The sequence below is a fragment of the Pseudophryne corroboree genome, chromosome 2 (assembly GCF_028390025.1).
Source record: "Pseudophryne corroboree isolate aPseCor3 chromosome 2, aPseCor3.hap2, whole genome shotgun sequence".
NCBI classification, from domain to species: Eukaryota; Metazoa; Chordata; class Amphibia; order Anura; family Myobatrachidae; genus Pseudophryne; species Pseudophryne corroboree.
The window spans coordinates 271,671,491-271,687,724 of NC_086445.1; the positions used below are offsets into that span (position 1 = coordinate 271,671,491).

Below are 16,234 nucleotides of genomic sequence, written 5' to 3' on the forward strand. Positions count from 1 at the left end.
GGTAACATTTCCCTCCTGTGAATGCACTCCATTTACCACAACTCTGTTTTCTATCCTTCAACCAAGATCTTATCCATTCAATAATCCTAATATCCAATCCCAAACTTTCAAGTTTATTTAGCAGTCTGCGATGTGGAACTGTGTCAAAAGCCTTACTAAAGTCTAGATAAGCTATATCCATGGCTCCACCTTTATCCATCACTTTAGTCACACAATCAAAAAAGTCAATAAGATTTGTTTGACGTGCAACATATTTCCGCCATATGCGGTGATAATGGTTAGCGTTCACTTCTTTCCTAGCTTTAAATAGCGTAGGGATAACTTCCTCCGGAATTCCCTTTTCCTTCAGGATCCGGCGTTCAACCGCCATGCCGTCAACGCAGCCGCGGTACGTCTTGAAACAGACAGGCCCCCTGCTGCAGCAGGTTCTGTCTGAGCGGCAGAGGCCATAGGTCCTCTGAGATCATTTCTTGGAGTTCTGGTTACCAAGCTCTTCTTGGCTAACCCGGAACAATGAGTATAGTTCTTACTCCTCTCCTTCTTATTATTCTCATTACCCTGGGTAAGAGAGGCAGAGAAGGGAACACATACACCGACTGGTACACCCACGGTGGTTACCAGAGCGTCCACAGCTATCGCCTGAGGGTCGTTGACCTGGCGCAATATCTTTGTAACTTTTAGTTGAGGCGGGACGCCATCATGTCCACCTGTGGCCTTTCCCAACGGTGTACAATCATTTGGAAGACTTCTGGATGAAGTCCCCACTCTCCCGGGTGGAGGTCGTGTCTTCTGAGAAAGTCTGCTTCTCAGTTGTCCACTCCGGGAATGAACACTGCTGACAGTGCTAACACATGATTTTTCGCCCATCGGAGAATCCTTGTGGCTTCTGCCATCGCCATCCTGCTTCTTGTGCCGCCCTGTCGTGTACATGAGCGACCGCCGTGATGTTGTCTGACTGGATCAGCACCGGCCGGTGTTGAAGCAGGGGTCTAGCCTGACTTAGGGCATTGTAAATGGCCCTTAGTTCCAGAATATTTATGTGTAGGGAAGTCTCCTGACTTTTCCATAGCCTTGGAAGTTTCTTCCCTGTGTGACTGCCCCCCAGCCTCGAAGGCTGGCATCTGTGGTCACCAGGACCCAGTCCTGTATGCCGAATCTGCGGCCCCCTAGAATATGAGCACTCTGCAGCCACCACAACAACGACACCCTGGCCCTTGGAGACAGGGTTATCCGCCGATGCATCTGAAGATGCGACCCGGACCACATGTCCAACAGATCCCACTGGAAAATCCTTGAATGGGACCTGGCGAATGGAATTTCTTCGTAAGAAGCTACCATCCTTCCCAGGGCTCGCGTGCATTGATGCACCGACACCTGTATACGTATTAGGAGGTCTCTGTCTAGAGACGACAACTCCTTGGACTTCTCCTCCGGGAGAAACCCTTTTTATCCTGTTCTGTGTCCAGAACCATACTCAGGAACAGTAGACGCGTCGTAGGAACCAGCTGCGACTTTGGAATATTCAGAATTCAGCCGTGCTGTTGTAGCACTTCCCGAGATAGTGCTACTCCGCCGAACAACTGCTCCCTGGACCTCGCCTTTATAAGGAGATCGTCCAAGTACGGGATAATTATTTCGGCCATTACCTTGGTAAATACCTCGGTGCCGGGGACAGACCAACGGCAACGTCTGGAATTGGTAATGACAATCCTGTACCACAATTTTGAGGTACTCCTGGTGAAGAGGGTAAATAGGGACATGCAGGTAAGCATCCTTGATGTCCAGCGATACCATCCAGGCTTGCAATAATCGCCCTGAGCGATTCCATTTCGAACTTGAACCTTCGTATATAAGTGTTCAAGGTTTTCAATTTTAGAATGGGTCTCACCGAACCGTCTGGTTTCGGTACCACAACATTTTGGAATAGTAACCCCGGCCTTGTTGAAGGAGGGGTACCTAGATTTCACCTGCTGGAAGTGCAGCTTGTGAATTGCCGCCAGTACTACCTTTCTCCGAGGGCAGCAGGCAAGGCTGAGGTGAGGTAACGGCGAGGGGGAGTCGCCTCGAACTCCAGCCTGTATCCCTGTGATACTATTTGCAGAACCTAGGGATCCACCTGTGGGCAAACCCACTGGTCCCTGAAGTTCCCGAGACGCGCCCCTACCGCACCTGTCTCCACCTGTGGAGCCCCAACGTCAAGCGGTGGACTCAGAGGAAGCGGGGGAAGATTTTTGATCCTGGGAACTGGCTGCTGGTGCAGCTTTTTCCTTCTTCCCTTGTCTCTGTGCAGAAAGGAAGCGCCTTTGACCCGCTTGCTTTTCTGAAGCCGAAAGGACTGTACCTGAAAATACGGTGCTTTCTTAGGCTGTGAGGAAACGTGAGGTAAAAAAAAAATTCTTCCCAGCTGTTGCTGTGGATACGAGGTCCCAGAGACCATCCCCAACAATTCCTCACCCTTATAAGGCAGAATCTCCATGTGCCTTTTATAGGCAGCATCACCTGTCCACTGCCGGGTTTCTAATACCCTCCTGGCAGAATGGACATTGCATTAATTTTGGATGCCAGCCGGCAAATATCCCTCTGTGCATCCTTTATATATAAGACGATGTCTTTAATATGCTCTATGTTAGCAAACTATTTTCCCTGTCTTAGAGTATTAATATTATCTGACAGGGTATCAGACCACGCTGCAGCAGCACTATTTATGCTGAGGCGATTGCAGGTCTCAGTATATAACCTGAGTGTGTATATACAGACTTCAGGATAGTCTCCTGCTTTTTATCAGCAGGCTCCTTCAAGGTGGCCGTATCCTAAGACGGCAGTGCCACCTTTTTTGCCAAACGTGTGAGCGCCTTATCCACCCTAAGGGATATCTCCCAACGTGACCTATCCTCTGGTGGGAAAGGGTACGCCATCAGTAACTTTTTAGAAATTACCAGTTTCTTATTGGGGGAACCCACGCTACTTTACACACTTCATTCATTCATCTGATGGGGGAACAAAACACTGGCTGCTTTTTCTCCTCAAAAATAAAACCCCTTTTATGTGGTACTTGGGTTCATGTCAGAAATGCGTAACACATTTTTTATTGCCGAGATCATGTAACGGATGTTCCTAGTGGATTGTGTATATGTCTCAACCTCGTCGACACTGGAGTCAGACTCCGTGTCGACATCTGTGTCTGCCATCTGAGGTAACGGGCGTTTTTTTGAGCCCCTGATGGCCTTTGAGACGCCTGGGCAGGCGCGGGCTGAGAAGCCGACTGTCCCACAGCTGTTTTACGTCATCCAGCCTTCTATGTAAGGAGTTGACATTGTCGTTTAATACCTTCCACCTATCCATCCACTCTGGTGTCGGCCCCACAGGGGACGACATCCCATTTATCTGCCTCTGCTCCACCTCCACGTAACCTTCCTCATCCCACATGTCGACACAGCCATACCGACACACCGCACACACACAGGGAATGCTCTGACTGAGGACAGGACCCCACAAAGTCCTTTGGGGAGACAGAGAGAGAGTATGCCAGCACACACCAGAGCGCTATATAATGCAGGGATTAACACTATAACTGAGTGATTTTTCCCCCAATAGCTGCTTGTATAAACAATATTGCACCTAAATTTAGTGCCCCCCCTCTCTTTTTAACCCTTTGAGCCTGAAAAATACAGGGGAGAGCCTGGGGAGCTGTCTTCCAGCTGCACTGTGAAAAGAAAATGGCGCCAGTGTGCTGAGGGAGATAGCTCCGCCCCTTTTTCGCGGACTTTTCTCCCGCTTTTTTATGGATTCTGGCAGGGGTATTTATCACATATATAGCCTCTGGGGCTATATATTGTGATATATTTGCCAGCCAAGGTGTCTTAAATTGCCCTCAGGGCGCCCCCCCCCCCAGCGCCCTGCACCCTCAGTGACCGGAGTGTGAAGTGTGTATGAGGAGCAATGGCGCACAGCTGCAGTGCTGTGCGCTACCTTGGTGAAGACTGATGTCTTCTGCCGCCGATTTTCCGGATTCTTCTTGCTTCTGGCTCTGTAAGGGGGCCAGCGGCGCGGCTCCGGGACCGAACACCAATGGCCGGTTCCATGCGGTCGATCCCTCTGGAGCTAATGGTGTCCAGTAGCCTAAGAAGCCCAAGCTACCACCAGTTAGGTAGGTTCGTTTCTTCTCCCCTTAGTCCCTCGCTGCAGTGAGTCTGTTGCCAGCAGATCTCACTGTAAAATAAAAAACCTAAAATATACTATCTTTCTAGGTGCTCAGGAGAGCCCCTAGTGTGCATCCAGCTCAGCCGGGCACAGGATTCCAACTAAAGTCTGGAGGAGGGTCATAGTGGGAGGAGCCAGTGCACACCAGGTAGTCCTAAATCTTTCTTAGCTGTGCCCAGTCTCCTGCGGAGCCGCTATTCCCCATGGTCCTTACGGAGTCCCCAGCATCCACTAGGACGTCAGAGAAATAGGATTTTAATTACCTACCTACCTTACGTCCTAGAAGATGCTGGGGTCCACATTAGTACCATGGGGATGTACCAAAGCTCCCAGAACGAGAGGGAGAGCGCGGAGGCTCCTGCAGAACTGATTGACCAAACTTTAGGTCCTCAGAGGCCAAAGTATCGAACTTGTAGAACTTAGCCAACGTGTTCGACCCTGACCAAGTTGCCGCTCGGCAAAGCTGTAAAGACGAGACACCCCAGGCAGCCGGCCAGGAAGAACACACCTTACAAGTAGAGTGGGCCTTAACAGTCCTGACGTAGAATACGCATGCTGGATAGTGAACCTGATCCAGCGAGAGATCGTCTGCTTAGAAGCAGGACACCCAAGTTTCTTGGGATCATACAGGACAGAGAGTCCGATTTTCTGTGATGAGCAGTCCTCTTCACATAGATTTTCAGAGCCCTTACAACATCCAAAGACTTTGATGAAATTGAGGAGTCAGTAGCAACTGGCACCACAACAGGTTGGTTGATATAAAATGCCGACACAACCTTCGGAAGGAACTGCTGATGTGTCCGTAGCTCAGCCCTGTCTTCATGGAAGATCAAGTAGGGGCTCTTACAAGGCAAAGCCCCAAACTCCGACACCCGTCTAGCAGAAGCTAAGGCCAACAAAGCGACAGCCTTCCACGTGAGAAACTTAACCTCAACCTCCGGTAGAGGTTCGAACCAATCCGATTGGAGGAACTGTAACACCACATTAAGATCCCAGGGCGCCGTAGGCAGCACAAAGGGAGTCTGGATGTGCAGAACACTTTCAGGTAAGTCTGAACCTCAGGAAGGGAAGCCAAATGTTTCTGGAAGAAAATGGATAGGGCTGAAATCTGGACCTTTACGGATCCCAATCTCAGGCCCATATCCACATCTGCTTGCAGAAAGAGAAACCATCCCAGTTGAAACTCCATCGTAGGAAACTTATTGGACTCACACCAAGATACATATTTTTTCCAAATACGATGGTAATGTTTAGACGTTACTCCTTTCCTAGCCTGTATCAGGGTAGGAGTAACCTTGGTCGGAATGCCCTTCCGAGCTATTATCTGGCGTTCAACCTCCATGCCGTCAAACGTAGCCACGGTAAGTCTTGATAAGCGAATGGCCCCTGCTGCAGCAGGTCCTCCCTAAGAGGAAGAGGTCTCGGCTCTTCCAGCAGTAGATCCAGAAGATCCGTGTACCAAGCCCTTCTTGGCCAGTCAGGAGCAATGAGGATTGCTTAAACTCTTGTTCTCCTTATGAGCTTTAGAACCCTTGGAATTAGTGGAAGTGGAGGAAACACGTACACCGACTGGAACACCCACGGAGTCACTAGGGCGTCCACCGCCATGGCTTGCGGGTCTCTTGACCTTGAGCAATACCTCCGAAGTTTTTTGTTGAGGCGGGAGGCCATCATGTCTATTTGAGGAACCCCCCAAAGATTTGTCACCTCCTTGAACACCTCCGGATGGAGGCCCCACTCTCGCGGATGGAGGTTGTGTCTGCTGAGGATGTCCGCTTCCCAGTTGTCCACATCTGGAATGAAAACTTGCGACAGTGCCAACGCATGCTTTTCCGCCCAGAGGATGATTCTTGTTGCCTCTGACATTGCAGCTCTGCTCTTTGTTCCGCCTTGTCGGTTTATGTAGGCCACCGTCATTACATTGTCCGACTGCACTTGAATGGGTCGATCTCGCAGAAGATGAGCCGCATGGAGAAGACCATTGTACACGGCTCTTAGTTCCACAATGTTTATTGGAAGACTGGATTCCAGGCTTGACCACCTTTCTTGGAAGGTTTCCCCTAGAGTGACTGCGCCCCAGCCCCGGAGACTTGCAACTGTGGTTAGAAGGATCCAGTCCTGAATCCCAAACCTGAGGCTCTCCAGAAGGTGAGGAATTTGTAGCCACCAGAGGAGTGAAATCCTTGCTTTCGGCGACAGACGTATACTCAGTTGCACATGTAGATGAGAACCCGACCACTTGTCTGGGAAATCCAATTGGAAGGATCGAGCATAAAACCTTCCGAACTGCAGAGCCTCGTAAGAAGCAACCATCTTCCCCAGAAGACGAATGCACTGATGAATCGATACCCGGGCTGGCTTCAGGACATACCGCACCATTGATTGTATCACCAACGCCTTCTCCACCGGTAGAAACACCCTCTGCTCTTCCGTGTCGAAGCTCATCCCCAGGAAAGACAATCTCCTTGTCAGCTCCAAATGTGACTTTGGAAGGTTTAAGATCCAAGCATGTACCCTGAGCAAATGAGTCGTGAGAGCAATGGACTGCAACAACGTCTCCCTGGACGATGCCTTTATCAGCAGATCGTCCAGATATGGGATTATATTCACCCCCTGTCTGCGGAGGTGAACCATCATCTCTGCCATCACCTTGGTGAACACTCTCGGTGCTGTGGATAGGCCGAATGGCAGTGCCTGCAATTGATAGTGACTGTCTAACAGTGCAAATCTGAGATAAGCCTGGTGCGGCAGCCAAATCGGAATGTGGAGGTACGCATCCTTGATATCCAGGGATACCAGAAACTCTCCCTCCTCCAGACTGGAAATCACTGCTCTGAGAGACTCCATTTTGAATTTGAACACCTTCAGGTATGAGTTCAACGATTTCAAGTTCAAAATTGGTCTGACCGAACCATCCGGTTTCGGTACCACGAAAAAGGTTTGAATAATAACCCTTGTTTTGCAGGTGGAACTGGGACAATGACCTGTGACTTTTCCAATTTTAGGATGGCTTCCTGTAGGATAGCCCTGTCTGTCAGCAAAGCAGGCAAGCCTGATTTGAAGAAGCGGTGAGGCGGGAGTTCTTGGAACTCCAGTCTGTACCCCTGGGACACAATATCCTGTACCCAGGGTTCCAAGCCAGAAGACACCCAGACGTGGCTGAAATGTCTGAGTCTCGCACCCACCAGCCCGTCCTCCAGGCTTTGCAGTCCACCGTCATGCTGAGGATTTTGAGGAACCAGAAGCGGGTCTCTGGTCCTGGGAGCCTGCGGGTGCAGGCTTTTTGGATTTTGCACGACCACCTCTAAAGAAAGTGGTAGGAGGCTTGGACTTTTTGCCTTAGCGGTCCGAAAGGACTGCGGCACAGCTGAAGAATATGGTTTCTTCGTAGAAGGTGTAGCAGAGGGGAGGAAAGGTGACTTACCCGTGGTTGCCGTGGAAAACCACGCATCCAACATTTCCCCAAATAGAGCCTGACTTGTGTAGGGTAGGTTCTCCACACTTCTCCTGGATTCCGCGTCTGCAGACCATTGGCGTAGCCAGAGTCCCCTGCGGGCTGAGACCGATATGGAAGATATCCGCGCAGTCAGCGTACCCAGGTGCTTCATGGATTCCACCATGAACCCCGCAGAATCCTGTATGTTACGTAAAAAAAAAAATTCAATATCACTTCTATCCATTGTATCCAAATCCTCTAGTAATGTGCCTGACCACTTTACTATGGCTTTAGAAATCCATGCCCAGGCAATAGTGGGCCTTAACGCCACTCCTGAAGCAGTGTAAATTAATTTGAGTGTAGTGTCAATTTTACGATCAGCTGATTCTTTTAACGCGGTAGATCCAGGGATAGGTAAAACCACCTTTTTACACAGTCTGGAGACAGATGCGTCAACAATGGGTGGGTTTTTCCATTTTTTTCCTATCCTCCTCAGGGAAGGAAAAAGCAACCAGAACCCTTTTTGGGATCTGGAATTTTTTCTCCGGGTTTTCCCAGGATTTTTCAAGTATAGCGTTTAATTCTTTAGATGCAAGGAAGGATAGCAAGGCTTTCTTATTATCTGTGAAGTAAGCCTCCTCAACCTGCTCAGGTGTTGTGTCAGTAATATTTAACACATCTCTAATGGCCTCAATCATGAGCTGCACCCCCTTAGCAAGGGACGCCTCCCCCCTCAGCACATCCCCATCACCGTCTGCCATGTCAGAGTCGGTATCCGTGTCATCTTGCATAATTTGGGCAAGTGCACGTTTCTGTGGGAACATGCTAGGGGATATTGCAGGAATAGGAACAGAGCCTGACCAAACTGCCATAGATTTCTTCAACACCTGAGTTTCAGGGTCTCAGTATTAGCTATATATGCACAAGGAGAGAAAGTATGACTCTTGTTTGGACGCACTCTTATCTCAAAATCAAATGTTAGTTGTTGGGTAATGTGCCCAACCTAGGTGAGGTAGTCTTTTATTCTTGCTCTCTAGGATACATAGAAATTCATCCAGACATGTACACCATAGAAAATCTTATCTCCCCTTTTTTCTTCCAGTCATTTCCATTTCCAACAGGGTCTACACCTCATCGTCACACTTGTCCTGTATACTTTTTACTTTTTAGGGTTTTTCCCATCACAACACCGCTTCACGTTACCTCTCCAATTAGTGCATTTTTATCTTATTTTATTCCCAAGTCATCATGGTATTTGTATTTTCTTAACTTTACATTTTCCTATTCCCGATTCAGCCTGCATTAATGTTCACCAGATTTTGAAGACGTGGGTTTCCTAGTAACCCACCAACTCCTATTTTTCGAGGGATCTAACGCTGCATACGTGGGTATCCTAGCAACCCACCAACACAAAGTCTCTGACGGGCTGAAGCTCAGAATTCAGCCTCCGCCCACACAAACATACCAGCGTCATGCCGTATGATGACGCGGGTATCCTGGCAACCAGGGTAAACAAGGTGGGGCGGAAGCTCAGACTGTAGCTTCCGCCAGCACAGCGCGACCAAACTATGTCGCCCAGTGTAGTTATCCGCACTCAGCCTCCACATCAGTAACTCCCGCCGACTCCAACTAGCTCTACTCCGCTACGAGGGATATGATTATCATACCATTTCCCTTATTATTTTTACAACACATCAGGGCGGAAATAGCATGTAAAACTTCCGCCCTTCCCTATCTGTCTCTCAAGTCCGCCCCAGTGATGCGTCCCTTGCTGGCTCCCGATTGGACTAGAGTGTTAATACAACCCTGCCCCCATGATTAGCCATAGGCGGACAGCAATTTGCAGGGGCATTTAAATACTCTGACAGAATACCTGGATGAGCGGCTCAGAAAGGAAGTGAACAAGCCCATGACTGGGTGAAACGCGTTTTCCTCCTGGGCACATGCCTGTTTGATGTTGGATTGGGTGACATTTGATCCATCATTTTTTCAACTTTCATGCTTTAGCAGTATATTTATGTACTTTTGAAAGCATTTATTTAAATAACTTTTGCTGGTATCTCCAGCTATGCCGATCACAAATATGTCCCTTGTGGATATTCCTTCTGGGCACATGCCTGTCTGATAATGGATTGGGTGATATTTGATCCTTTATTGATTTCAGATTTCATGCTTCAGCAGTTTCTCTAGGGCATATGCCTGTTTGATGTTGGATTGGGTGACATTTGATCCCCCATTTTTTAAATTTTCATGCTTTAGCAGTATATTTATGTATTTTTGAAAGCATTTATTTAAATAACTTTTGCTGGTATCTCCAGCTATGCCGATCACAAATATGTCCCTTGTGGATACGTGCCTGCTTTCTCTTGGGCATATGCCTGTATGACAAATTGATTCGATAATATTTTGATCCCTATTGATTCAGGTCTGACACTTTAGCACTATATCTGGATAACCCTTTAATAATTTAGTAACAAATTTTGCTGTTTTTTCCAACTGATTTTTGATACTTTATTGATTAAGAATTCATGCTTTAGCAATATTCATGCAACCAATTTTGCTGATATTTTCAGCGAGGTTGACCACCTATATATCCCTTATGGGCACTCACCTGTTTGACGTTCGAATAGTGGATATGTAATGCCTTATTATACTAGATATCTTCTTACTCTGCGCCCTCTCGCTTTCCTAACTTGGCTTCCTTCTGTGAACTCTCATCCACGATTCTGGGGAGCGTGCCCCCCCAGGGGACACGTCTCTTCAGTCTAACGTGGACAGCAGATTCACACCTATTAAAACAGCTGCTATCCCCCCTCCTCACCCAGTCCCACTCACTTCTTCAGAGGACTCCATCCCTCCATTTCGGTGCACTCTCATTGGTGCTTTAGGGTCCAACCTTCCTACGACCATACCCCTGCGCTCACGCCCAATCTAGTCCGATCTTGGAAGCTAAACGGAGGTGGGCTGGGTCAGTACCTAGATGGGCGACTTCTAGGGAATACCCAGTGAAGTAGGAGGACTATCTTCCCTATAGACTCAACACCAACAGCAGTATCACCACTTACACTCATTCCTACTATTTCTTGAACCTCTATTCGTCACGACCTCTCTATGATATTGGCCGACAAATACAGCTGTTTATTCATATGTGGGTTTTCCCACTAATATATCTAACCCAACCAGGGCTCATTAATACAAACACAGTTTTGTACTGATCTTTGGCAGACGGAAGTAGCATTATATGTGGCTATCTTCCTATATGCGGTTATCCAGGCATAATCAAGATCTGAACATTCCATAAATTTGAAGTAGTCACCTTCCATTGGATTTATTCATTATTTTCTATGGTGTACATGTCTGGATGAATTTCTATGTATCCTAGAGAGCAAGAATAAAAGACTACCTCACCTAGGTTGGGCACATTACCCAACAACTAACATTTGATTTTGAGATAAGAGTGCGCCCAAACAAGAGTCATACTTTCTCTCCTTGTGCATATACAACTGTTTTCTTTGACTCTGGGCGCACCGCCATACGGACTAATAGGAATTTCCACACAATATTGTCCACTTCTGGCTAATTTTGGATTGATCACGTAGTTAGAATCTAGGTCGGTGCAGGATCAAAAACCCTTCTTTCTCAGTATTAGCTACCCTAGTAGAGATCTGAGAGATCATTCCTTTGATAGAAGTTAACCACTCAGGCTCAACAATAGGGAACTGAGATAAAGCATTACAATCCTGTTAACATGGAATGGATCCCTCCTGAGAGGAAACATCGGCCCTCATTCCGAGTTGTGTGCTCGCTAGCTACTTTTAGCAGAAATGCAAACACAAAGCCGCCGCCCTCTGGGAGTGTATCTTAGCACAGCAGAATTGCTAACGAAAGATTAGCAATTCTGCTAATAATAAGATTTTACTTACCGATAAATCTATTTCTCGTAGTCCGTAGTGGATGCTGGGACTCCGTCAGGACCATGGGGATTAGCGGCTCCGCAGGAGACAGGGCACAAAAATAAAAGCTTTAGGACTAGGTGGTGTGCACTGGCTCCTCCCCCTATGACCCTCCTCCAAGCCTCAGTTAGGATACTGTGCCCGGACGAGCGTACACAATAAGGAAGGATTTTGAATCCCGGGTAAGACTCATACCAGCCACACCAATCACACCGTACAACCTGTGATCTGAACCCAGTTAACAGTATGACAAACGTAGGAGCCTCTGAACAGATGGCTCACAACAATAACAACCTGATTTTTTTGTAACAATAACTATGTACAAGTATTGCAGACAATCCGCACTTGGGATGGGCGCCCAGCATCCACTACGGACTACGAGAAATAGATTTATCGGTAAGTAAAATCTTATTTTCTCTGACGTCCTAGTGGATGCTGGGACTCCGTCAGGACCATGGGGATTATACCAAAGCTCCCAAACGGGCGGGAGAGTGCGGATGACTCTGCAGCACCGAATGAGAGAACTCCAGGTCCTCTTTAGCCAGGGTATCAAATTTGTAGAATTTTACAAACGTGTTCTCCCCCGACCACGTAGCTGCTCGGCAGAGTTGTAATGCCGAGACCCCTCGGGCAGCCGCCCAAGATGAGCCCACCTTCCTTGTGGAATGGGCCTTGATAGATTTAGGCTGTGGCAGGCCTGCCACAGAATGTGCAAGTTGAATTGTGCTACAAATCCAACGAGCAATCGTCTGCTTAGAAGCAGGAGCACCCAGCTTGTTGGGTGCATACAGTATAAACAGCGAGTCAGATTTTCTGACTCCAGCCGTCCTTGAAATATATATTTTCAATGCCCTGACAACGTCCAGCAACTTGGAATCCTCCAAATCGCTAGTAGCCGCAGGCACCACAATAGGCTGGTTCAGGTGAAACGCTGAAACCACCTTAGGCAGAAAATGAGGACGCGTCCGCAGTTCTGCCCTGTCCGAATGGAAAATCAGATATGGGCTTTTATACGATAAAGCCGCCAATTCTGACACTCTCCTGGCTGAAGCCAGGGCCAGTAGCATGGTTACTTTCCATGTAAGATATTTCAAATCCACCGATTTGAGTGGCTCAAACCAATGGGATTTGAGAAAATCCAAAACTACATTAAGATCCCATGGAGCCACTGGGGGCACAACCGGGGGCTGTATATGTAGTACTCCTTTTACAAAAGTCTGGACTTCAGGAACTGAAGCCAATTCTTTCTGGAAGAAAATCGACAGGGCCGAAATTTGAACCTTAATGGACCCTAATTTGAGGCCCATAGACAATCCTGTTTGCAGGAAATGTAGGAATCGACGCAGTTGAAATTCCTCCGTCGGGGCCTTCCTGGCCTCACACCACGCAACATATTTTCTCCAAATGCGGTGATAATGTTGTGCAGTCACCTCCTTCCTGGCTTTTACCAGGGTAGGGATAACCTCTTCCGGAATGCCTTTTTCCCTTAGAATTCGGCGTTCAACCGCCATGCCGTCAAACGCAGCCGCGGTAAGTCTTGGAATAGACACGGTCCCTGCTGAAGCAGGTCCCGTCTTAGAGGTAGAGGCCACGGATCTTCCGTGAGCATCTCCTGAAGTTCCGGGTACCAAGTTCTTCTTGGCCAATCCGGAGCCACGAGTATCGTTCTTACTCCCCTTTGCCGTATAATTCTCAGTACTTTTGGTATGAGAGGCAGAGGAGGAAACACATACACTGACTGGAACACCCACGGTGTTACCAGAGCATCCACAGCTATTGCCTGAGGGTCTCTTGACCTGGCGCAATACCTGTCCAGTTTTTTGTTGAGGCGGGACGCCATCATATCCACCTTTGGTTTTTCCCAACGGTTCACAATCATGTGGAAGACTTCTGGATGAAGTCCCCACTCTCCCGGGTGTAGATCGTGTCTGCTGAGGAAGTCCGCTTCCCAGTTGTCCACTCCCGGAATGAACACTGCTGACAGTGCTATCACATGATCTTCCGCCCAGCGAAGAATCCTTGCAGCTTCTGCCATTGCCCTCCTGCAACCACCACAGAAGAGCACTCTGCAACCACCACAGAAGAGACACCCTTGTCCGTGGAGACAAAGTTATCCGCTGATGCATCTGCAGATGCGATCCGGACCATTTGTCCAGCAGATCCCACTGAAAAGTTCGTGCGTGGAATCTGCCGAATGGAATCGCTTCGTAAGAAGCCACCATTTTTCCCAGGACTCTTGTGCATTGATGCACAGACACATTTCCTGGTTTTAGGAGGTTCCTGACAAGTTCGGATAACTCCCTGGCTTTCTCCTCCGGAAGAAACACCTTTTTCTGAACCGTGTCCAGAATCATTCCCAGGAACAGCAGACGTGTCGTCGGGGTCAATTGAGATTTTGGAAAAATAAGATTTTACTTACCGATAAATCTATTTCTCGGAGTCCGTAGTGGATGCTGGGGTTCCTGAAAGGACCATGGGGAATAGCGGCTCCGCAGGAGACAGGGCACAAAAAGTAAAGCTTTTCCGATCAGGTGGTGTGCACTGGCTCCTCCCCCTATGACCCTCCTCCAGACTCCAGTTAGGTACTGTGCCCGGACGAGCGTACACAATAAGGGAGGATTTTGAATCCCGGGTAAGACTCATACCAGCCACACCAATCACACCGTACAACTTGTGATCTAAACCCAGTTAACAGTATGATAACAGCGGAGCCTCTGAAAGATGGCTTCCTTCAACAATAACCCGAATTAGTTAACAATAACTATGTACAACTTATGCAGATAATCCGCACTTGGGATGGGCGCCCAGCATCCACTACGGACTCCGAGAAATAGATTTATCGGTAAGTAAAATCTTATTTTCTCTATCGTCCTAGTGGATGCTGGGGTTCCTGAAAGGACCATGGGGATTATACCAAAGCTCCCAAACGGGCGGGAGAGTGCGGATGACTCTGCAGCACCGAATGAGAGAACTCCAGGTCCTCCTTAGCCAGAGTATCAAATTTGTAAAATTTTACAAACGTGTTCTCCCCTGACCACGTAGCTGCTCGGCAAAGTTGTAATGCCGAGACCCCTCGGGCAGCCGCCCAAGATGAGCCCACCTTCCTTGTGGAGTGGGCCTTTACAGATTTAGGCTGTGGCAAGCCTGCCACAGAATGTGCAAGTTGGATTGTGCTACAGATCCAACGAGCAATCGTCTGCTTAGACGCAGGAGCACCCATCTTGTTGGGTGCATACAATATAAACAACGAGTCAGATTTTCTGACTCCAGCTGTCCTTGCAATATATATTTTTAATGCTCTGACAACGTCCAGTAACTTGGAGTCCTCCAAGTCACTTGTAGCCGCAGGCACTACAATAGGCTGGTTCAGATGAAATGCTGACACCACCTTAGGGAGAAAATGCGGACGAGTCCGCAGTTCTGCCCTGTCCGAATGGAAAATCAGATATGGGCTTTTGTAAGATAAAGCTGCCAATTCTGACACTCTCCTGGCAGAAGCCAGGGCTAGAAGCATGGTCACTTTCCATGTGAGATATTTCAAATCCACCTTTTTTAGTGGTTCAAACCAATGAGATTTTAGGAAGTCCAAAACCACATTTAGATCCCACGGTGCCACTGGAGGCACCACAGGAGGCTGTATATGCAGCACTCCCTTAACAAAGGTCTGGACTTCAGGGACTGAAGCCAATTCTTTTTGAAAGAAAATCGACAGGGCCGAAATTTGAACCTTAATAGATCCCAATTTGAGACCCATTGACAATCCTGATTGCAGGAAATGTAGGAATCGACCCAGTTGAAATTCCTCCGTCGGAGCACTCCGATCTTCGCACCACGCAACATATTTTCGCCAAATTCGGTGATAATGTTGCACGGTTACTTCCTTCCTTGCTTTAATCAAAGTAGGAATGACTTCTTCCGGCATGCCTCTTTCCTTTAGGATCCGGCGTTCAACCGCCATGCCGTCAAACGCAGCCGCGGTAAGTCTTGAAACAGACAGGGACCCTGCTGAAGCAAGTCCCTCCTTAGAGGTAGAGGCCACGGATCTTCCGTGATCATCTCTTGAAGTTCCGGGTACCAAGTCCTCCTTGGCCAATCCGGAACCACTAGTATCGTTCTTACGCCTCTTTGCCGTATAATTCTCAATACTTTTGGTATGAGAGGCAGAGGAGGAAACACATACACCGACTGGTACACCCAAGGCGTTACCAGCGCGTCCACAGTTATTGCCTGCGGATCTCTTGACCTGGCGCAATACCTGTCCAGTTTTTTGTTGAGGCGAGACGCCATCATGTCCACCATTGGTCTTTCCCAACGGGTTACCAGCATGTGGAAGACTTCTGGATGAAGTCCCCACTCTCCCGGGTGAAGATCGTGTCTGCTGAGGAAGTCTGCTTCCCAGTTGTCCACTCCCGGGATGAACACTGCTGACAGTGCTATCACATGATTCTCTGCCCAGCGAAGAATCCTTGCAGCTTCTGCCATTGCCCTCCTGCTTCTTGTGCCGCCCTGTCTGTTCACATGGGCGACTGCCGTGATGTTGTCCGACTGGATCAATACCGGTTTTCCCTGAAGCAGAGGTTCTGCCTGGTTTAGAGCATTGTATATTGCTCTTAGTTCCAGAATGTTTATGTGAAGAGACGTTTCC

At 48.2% G+C, this 16,234-nt stretch overlaps 1 protein-coding gene and 1 pseudogene across 1 annotated transcript in view; one reads left to right on the plus strand and one right to left on the minus strand.

The window, feature by feature from the left end:
• LRRC63 (leucine rich repeat containing 63) overlaps window positions 1–16,234 on the minus strand; it is a 168,195-nt gene that overhangs the window by 68,309 nt on the left and 83,652 nt on the right. The window lies entirely within an intron of this gene.
• Window positions 10,535–10,653, plus strand: LOC135052415 (5S ribosomal RNA; annotated as a pseudogene).